Genomic DNA, 8,775 nt, shown 5'->3' with positions numbered 1-8,775 from the left:
TGTAAATTAACTTCTGAGACCCAAATGTAAAAATTTTTGAGTATGAAAGATTAAGGCACAGCATTAAATATTTCTAAGATCAGGCTATTTTTCTTCTCTAGGGTTGAATAAAGAGAAAGGGCAAATCTTCTAAATTAAAAATATTTTCTGTTTTGCTCAGGGCAACACGAATAGAAATATTTTGAAAAAATAGACTGAAAAATGTGTCTTTGACGAGCTGACTTGAAACTGTGATGTGATTGTTTCTGCAAGAACCAGTAAGTTTCTTCAATGGAAATTGAAGAAATTTCAAACAACTAGTTTCAAACAACTGAATGCAAAACTACATTGTTTTCCAAAAACTGCAAAATTGCACTGATTTAAAGTTTATTTTGTCCCAAAAGAGGGTCACTTCCAACTCCCACAGCATATTTAAGGAGTGATGGTGGCGTTCATTAAACTGTGAGAAGAATGGGGCAATCATGTGTCCGCGGTAAAGTCTAAAGGCTATGCGATTGTGAAGATTGACTTTCTGATTTGTCTTTCGCATTAGACCTTGACGTGTAAGGGTTCCCTAATGGATTAGCTCATCATGTATCTGGTCCTGCTCCACACAAGATAGAAAGCAAACTCCTATTGACTTCGAAGTGTATAAGATCAGGCTTGTAGTTTTGTGCATGAATCAAGTTAATTATATTACAAAGAAAAGAGGAAAGATTTCAACACAGATGTTAAGATGGAAGTGATGAACTGGGCTGCTCTGATGAAAGACTTCTTCCAGAAAGTCCAATGTATTGACACTTATTTGGGAAGCAGAGGTTCCAAAATAAAGATTAGTCAGTGCTTGTCTTTGCAGTGACATTTTTTTTTGTCTAAAACTATCCAGGCTTTGTTTTAGGTTAATACTTCTTATCAAACTTCTCTCTCAAATTTATGGTTTGATCAGCTTTTCTCCTTTAGTAGTTGTCCTTTATAAAGTGACTCCTTCCGGTCTTGAATAGCAGAAGAAAATTCAGATTCTCTCTCTTTTTTTCACAAAAAAAAGGATAACTGAGGTTTTAGTTCGATAATTGCAGATTCAGGGTTTATCAACTCTGATGCTTGTCTTTACTCTGGTAACTCAAAAAAGGAGAATACTTGTTTTTCAAGCACAACATTTGGCAAACACTCTGATTATTTTGTAGGCACTAACTTGTCAACTTCAACACAGTGATCATTGCTCCTGCACGTAATAGAGGTTTATTAAGTTTAGAAAAGCATCTTGCTTTGATGGGACCCATGTGTGTTTTAGAAGATGCAAGGCAGTTACTTGTACCTGAAATGTCTGGTTTAATTTGACATGTGAGGTTGAAGCCTCCAAAACAGGGAACTGCTCAATCTTGGCATCGTGCTCTCGTTTTTAATCTGCCAATGATTCAGTTATTACATGACAAGGACTTCTGGGCAGTGACTGGGAACACAAAACAAATCAGTGACCAAGAATCTGATCCTGCAAATTGGTAAAACACCACAGTTTTTCCTAATTTTGATAATAGCCTTGTATGAGTCATCTGCTCTAGGTTTGGTACAAACACAGACTCAGACATCCAACCTTCAGTGGTCTATGGTTGGGCACGACAAATCCCAGGCACGTACTTCAGGGTGTTATGCTGCTCATGGGTCAAGCTACTGGCAAGAGAAAGAAGAGAAAGAAAGACAAAGAAACAGAAACAAGCAGCTTTGTCTACACCATTTTACTTTGGAAACCTTTTGGCAGTAAGAACGTAAATGTAGATTTTGTTTTTCGTTTCTTAACTGTTTTCCACTGGTACTTTTTACACCACTTGCAGTTATGAACTTCAGTTTATATTGGTAACCCAGTGACATTGGAAATGAATAAATAATAAAGAAAATGAGTTAGGTGAGACAATCATGAGGTTTCTCTGAAAATCGGAAGAAGGGAGCAACTCATCTTTTCTACACTTCTGAAAAGTAAAACAGAGAATTTCTTAGAGCTGCAACATGAAGTTTTGGCTGGGAGGATTAGGTTTATGCCATAACCTTATTATCAGAACCGAGATAAGAGAGAGGTTGCAGATTGATAAATTATCTCTCGTTCTTTGCTTTGTGGTTACAGGAGTATATGATAAATAAAATGTCTGTTTTTCAGAAGTGTCAGATCAGTAAAAATAAACCTCAGTATGTTCAGAAGTTTGGGCAGACATTTCAGACCTGGGATACTATTCAGGGCTTGCCTGCAAGTTTTGAAAGAGGTTGGCTGAATATCAAGGCAACAAATCTTCTGATTTTTATGGAACTGCTAAGCTGAATGAAGGGAAATCTACTAGAAAAATGCACCTTCCCAAGGAAAAGGATTCTCATGGGGAAAAATTTGCTTTCATATAATCTAATCTAAACCTGGAAATGTGAGGAAACATTTTACAACCCCTGAAGAGCTTATTTGGTGTCTGGTATTGGGTCAAAATTCACTAAAGTTTGCAGTGAGACTGATAAAAACTTCTTCTCAAATGGGTACAAGTACTGAAAGTTTTTATTAGAGATGGGAAGGGAAAAACGTCATTAACGTCAAGGTTGCCATGTGGTTTCCCCAGCTCATACAGAGGGGTATAGATTTAACCTCTTTCTGCTGACATAACAAATACAAATAACAGAAGAATGACGGCAAAGGAAATTTTTTGGTAGATGGTAGATCCAAAGCTTTGAATAAGAATGGAAGCCTTTTTTCATTGGATTTTTTTTTTTTTTCTGCTGATAGAAAATGGTTCTTGTGAAGAAATAAATATTTTTGCTGCTTTTCTGTGTAAGTGATGATTTTCTCCTGGAAATTCAAAAACTGGAAAGCCCAGCACTGATATTGTACTGTAAAAAAACCAAAAGAGTACTTATGGGTTGTTCACTGGAAACTGTGGGTCTATATTTTAAAAAAATGAAAAGTCGCTCTTTTCATATGGAGAACATCAACAACTTTCTAATTAGTTTCACTTCACTCCTACAGCATACTAAACTTCTGTCACAGTTACAAAATTACTAGGATGTATGGTAGTTTGTAAAGGCAATGCTCAGGTCTCTAATTATAATTTTGCACATAAGGATTCCCTAAAAACTTTACTAAATCTACGAATATTAAGAGATGGAATACTTATGATTTATTTAAGAAGCTCTTAAAGAAGGTTTGTTAAAACACCTCTTCCATAATTTGAAACATTGGGCATGTTTTTAGGTATTGTGCTACAGACTAAATAAAGAGTAAAGCTTAAAAATAGGCTAAAGACTAAAACTTCAGGCAAGCAAGCTATCCAAAGTTAGATGTAACCGGTGCTTTACTTTTCCCTAAGTTTCTAAAAGAAATTACACATAATGTAGGAAATGAGAACTTCTTTTTCTTCTCCTTGGTTCCCAGGTCTAACATGTATCATCATTAATATCTGCTGAATTAGATTTAATTATTTTGATTGCACTAAGCAATGCTGTCTTTCAGATGGTAACATAAAGTTTCCCCATTGTCTTAATTGGAAAAATCCCTCAAAACCTTCCTGATCTAAGGTGAAAATCTCAATGCATATTTTGACATGTGGCATCTGGTCTTTTTCTCTAAGTGCTACTTATATTTTGTGATGTTTTATTTTTCTAGAACTTTTAGGAGCCTTTACAATACAGTCTCTTTTTTATAAATACAGCCAACAAGAAACTCAGATTTTACTGCACCCTCAGATACTTCTCTATTGGCCTGTGCCACGGGATTTTACATGCTGTGGAAAATTAACATCTCATAAGTAATTCATTTGGCTCCTATGTCTTCTCTAGCAAAAATGTGCCAGAAGTGATCATATATGATAATTATGTAAGTAAATTTTCCACAAAATATGCCCCTACTGATGAGATTCATTGAAAGCAGCATTTCCCACACACATAGTGGGAAGCAGAGAAGTCCAGAGGCATGAAGGCGTTGTTGAATGAAAGGTGGGGAGATGGCACCATGGCAGCAATCTGTGACTGAAAGTCACAGACTTCTCAGCGGTCTGGGAAGGACTGCTTCCGAGGGAAAGGTAACAGAGAAAAGCACAATTATTAGCAACAGGTTTAAGTTCAGCAGAGGGAGAATGGCACCTCCAATGGAAAAATGCTCTGGAATATCTTCTTGTTGCCTACTGACCTGTTGCTTCCCTTTCTTTTATTCTCTGGTGCTACCATTGGAGAATTGAGGTCGCAGCCGTTCTGCGGCAGTCAGTCCAACAGCAGCTGGGATTTTGGCACAAATCTCACTTGAGAGAGAGATAAGTCCCGAGAAATGGTTTAGCAAATATTTCCCATTTTACTGTGGAGGATTTTTTGTTGGTGTTCAAAAGTGGCAGGCTAAAACTGATTCAGGAAAGAAGAAATCTTCCCAGGATAGAGGCTGTAGTTTCTGCAGCTTCACAATCTTCTAGCCCAGCTCCCAGCTGATGTTACTCATTGAGCTGCATGGGCATCCTGTGCTGGCATTGCCAAGATGCTCAGGGATGTCCTGGGTTAAGAGAACAGAGGGGGAAAACCTTTAAAAATTAAATTTGAAAAGAGAAGCAAGCAAGAAGAGTAAAAAAGATCAGGGGGATAGAGAAAACTGAAAAATGGTGCACAAAGGTAGAAGGAGAGAGAAGCTTTGCAGTATGAGAGTGGTGCCATGCACTGACCCACTTCTACCAGCCTAGAATCTGCGGGCATCCTCCTCCCCCAGCACCCAGCCCAGGTTTCCATTCGGTTTGCTTTTTCCTTTCATAATTTTAGTACAACCTTTTTATAAAGCCATGATGAAGTTACAAGAAAAAGCAAGTCACGGACTCTTGAATATTCCTCTATGTCACAAGAGAAAAGGAAGCGTTTGGAATAGGTGCCTGCCTATGTGGGCAAGCTGAGCTGTCTGTTATTGCTCGCACATTTGTACACTGCAGTAATACCACTGTACAGGGATTTGCTAGTGTGAGTTCGATGGTAACAGATGAATGTTTTCTAAAGAGTTTGGGGACTGAATCATTGTCATTAAGTAAGATCACTTAGTGGTTCATGGGAACGATGTGAACATGCTTGAACACTTTTTCATATCTCTTCTTTCATAATCTCTCTTCTCAAATGCAAGACTACAAGAATATGACTAGTAAAGGCTGTATACATAAAGGTTTTATGTCAAATTCAGCTCCTTGTCTAGCCATGAAGCTATTACTGATTTTTAATCACACAGCTGGAGATATTTGAAAGGCATCTTGAGATATTCAGGGAGTGTTGAGCATTCTTTCAAAGCAACTAATCCTTGGCCATAAAAATTACTACTGCTTTGAAAACTTAAACTGTTGCGTATTTTCTGTGCACAGAGGAAAAATTTTAGTTTTAGTACCTTGCTGATTTCAAACTGGACCTTGAATATACTCTGTAATCTGTCTCTGAAAAGACTGAATGTGCTGAGACCTTCCTATTAGATGGCTGAAGTAAAACTAGCTTGGCAGACAATTGCTGGCCATCTGTCACCAAACTGAAACACAGAACCAGGCCAGTAGCACAGGGAGATCCACCACTTGAACCAGTCTGTGCTGCTTCTCGAAGATGAGCGCAGATTAACAGTGTGTTTTATAGCAATTCACATTTGAGGCTTACTCAAAAGATGTTACTCATAAAGTGCAAAGAGATGCAAATGCCCAGAGGAAGTGTAATTGGGTTTGGGTTTTGGTTTTTTTTTTGGTTTGGTTTGTCTTCTTTGTCTAGGTTTGAGTCTGATTTCTGCTTTACTTAATGCCTTAAAATTTTTATGAAGTTTGTCTAAGGCATAGAATGAAAAAATTCTGAATGTGGTGGATATATGGCCCTGGTGGTTGAGGGCCACAGAGGTAATTAAGGGACTGGGGCATCTTTCATCTGAGGAGAGGCAGTGAGAATCAGGAGTGTTCAGCTTGGAGAAGAGAAGGGTCAGGGAGATCTTATCAATGTGTATAAATACCTGAGGGGAGGGGAGTAAAGAAGAGAGCCAGGCTCCTCTCAGTGGTGCCCAGTGACAGGACAAGAGGCAACCGGCACAAACTAAAATGCATGAAATCCCATATGAACAGAATAAGACCACTTTTTACTGTGAGGGTGACCAAACATTGACACAGATCACCCAGAGAGGTTGTGGAGTCCCATCTTTGGAGATATTCAAAACCTGACTGGACACAGCCTTGGGCAACTGGCTCTAGGTGGCCCTGCTTGAGCAAGTGGGTTTTCAGCCTCAGCCTGTGTTGCTCCTCAACAAAGGCAGTTAGGGAGCACCCGGACAGGCACCATGTAGTGTGGGTGTGTCACAGGAACAAGAGTAGTGATTTTGTATTTAGGGATGAGAAAGGCACCAGACTGGCATTAAAACTTAGGCGTTCAATGTTTTTAGCTTTCTTTACACTGTCCCAATTTCAGTTGTGTAGGTTTTTTCCTAACCAGAGCAGTATGTGTACAATATTTAAGCGGGAGCTGCTAGTACCATCTGTTCATGATATTCTGTTGTTCCCTGCCTTTTACAACTGTTGAAGCTGATGACAGTGAATTGTCGGGTGCCTGTGTGCTGAGTTTGCATGGGTAATTTAGGTGCCCATGTCTGAAAAATTGGCTCATAACAGTTCAGTAATTGCACAAAATCTATCGCAGCTCCAAAAGTTCCTATTATAATAATAGAATGTTACAAGACAGTGGGTATTTTGTGCTTACCTATGTGCCTATGTTCATTACAGCCATGTCCAGAAAACTGCAGAATCAGAAGCTGCTCTGCTCGAAACTTCTCTCTCCAACGGAGGCACTAAGGTATCTCATTTTCTTATGTCCTACGGTAGTATTGTCACCCTCAGTTTTTGGAAAATCTCACTAGACTTCATTGTTACTCATCAAATTAGCACAAATACTGCAGCTTTTCATGTAGACCTATTATTTTTTGGAAGACAAAAGTGAATTAAACAGAATAAGGGAACAAAAGAAATAGCAGATAAAGTCTTAAGAGACAGCATAACATTAGCACCAGCCAAGCAAATATGAGTAATGCTTATAGGAAGTATGCGACTAATTTAGTTCTACTTGTACTAACAGGAAATAAAATAAACAGAAAATGTGAAAGGTGAGAAGATTCAGAAGTAAGAAACTAGATGAGGCTTTTTATGGATGGAGATCAGAAAGCCTGTCAAAAACAAAACAACCAGTAGATATGATTGTTACCTTAAATGGATTAACGGAACTTTGCAGCAGTGGTAGATGTATCCATTTATTCTACATAGATCAAGAGAATTTAATATTAATAATATCTACTGAACTCATACAGATCAAGACAATTCCATGGTTCACAATGAGGCGGCGAAGAAAGGATCTTCTCCAGGCTGGTGGTCTCATGCGTTCCTGTGGAGCATAGGTCACACACAACCTTCTTGGAAACTTGGTCCCTAGCCAGGGTATATCAGGCAAGACTTTCTTCTATAACGAGTTGGCTACTCTGTTAGTTTTTCTTATTCTGTTTTCTTAGTTATTTTCTCTCTTTCATTCTCATGATCATAACTTTACACATTTTGTATTAATGTAACACATGAACTTCGCATGTGTTATCAGTATTCTGTTGTTCCTTAAGTATTCATTAATACTGTACATCTAAAATGTTCCACATGGAGAGAGCCTATTTCCTTTGGGGCAGGCTCCTTGAACTCCTGTGGTTCCTAGCCCAGGTCTGGAAGTCAACATGCTTGGTGGTGTTTTGTTGTTGTTCTCAGACTGGCTCTGGATATATCAGTTCCACTGCCCATACAAAGCTTTGGAGGTCTTTTCTGTCTTCATGGCTAAAAGGGCTGGAGTCCCTGAATTAATTTCTTCCTCCACTTCATATAACTTTGAAATACTGAATAATACTGGTTCTTTGGTATTCTATAATGTTTATACCATAATTATGTCTGAGTGCCAAAGTGGCACTAAAATCCAGTGTACAAAGCGCTACATGAGACCCCAAAAGAAAAGACTATCTTTGTTCTGAATAAGTAACAGATGAGAAAGTTAAGAATACTGGCTGTTCTCTGACTGGTAATTATGTCACCATATCAAAAAAGGTGGAAGTGTAACTGATTTTACAGGATCGGATATTAAATGGTACCCACCACCCTTCTATGACAGGAAAGACAGGAAAACCCTATTTCCTTTTATTTTTTATTTTTTTTTAAATATGGCCACCATACATCTGCATCCATCTGCAACCTTTTACACCACTCAGTTAAAAAGTTAGCCAATTCAGTAAGATGTCTGCTGATTCACGCATGGAGGTCTCTAGAGCCCAACGCAACAGTGTCACTGTTACAGCCCCCTAAGCACGGTGGTAGGAGCTCACAGAACAGACAAAATAAAACTTGTGGGCTCAAGGGTTTTCCAGCAAGATCAGAACTTTCAGAGATGTTGCAAATTATTGATTTTCTTGTGAGAAGCTATTACAGACTGGCTACATGACACATTTATTCCATTTAGAGGAAAATCGTTGACCAGGGAGTACCAGATGTTGGGGAACCCAAGGCAGTTTTGCATTCTGACTCTACTCTTGCTATCACCCAAAATCCTCTTCTAGGAACAAACTAGGAATATGTGGCTGATCTGCTGGCCACATACCTTGTATTCTGAGGTTTAGTCCAACTCATCTGGCAAGCCTGACAACATTTAGAGAATTTAAATACAGACCACAGTTCAAATGAGCACTAAAATGCACATAGGGCCTCAGGTCTCCATCATCTCCACTTTCCAAAAGTCTAAGCTGTCCTCCCCTTGTTGATCCTCTTTTTCTCTGGA

This window comes from Larus michahellis, chromosome 1 (genome assembly GCF_964199755.1).
Source record: "Larus michahellis chromosome 1, bLarMic1.1, whole genome shotgun sequence".
In the NCBI taxonomy this organism is placed as follows: Eukaryota; Metazoa; Chordata; class Aves; order Charadriiformes; family Laridae; genus Larus; species Larus michahellis.
Note: the sequence above shows the minus strand (reverse complement) of the source record.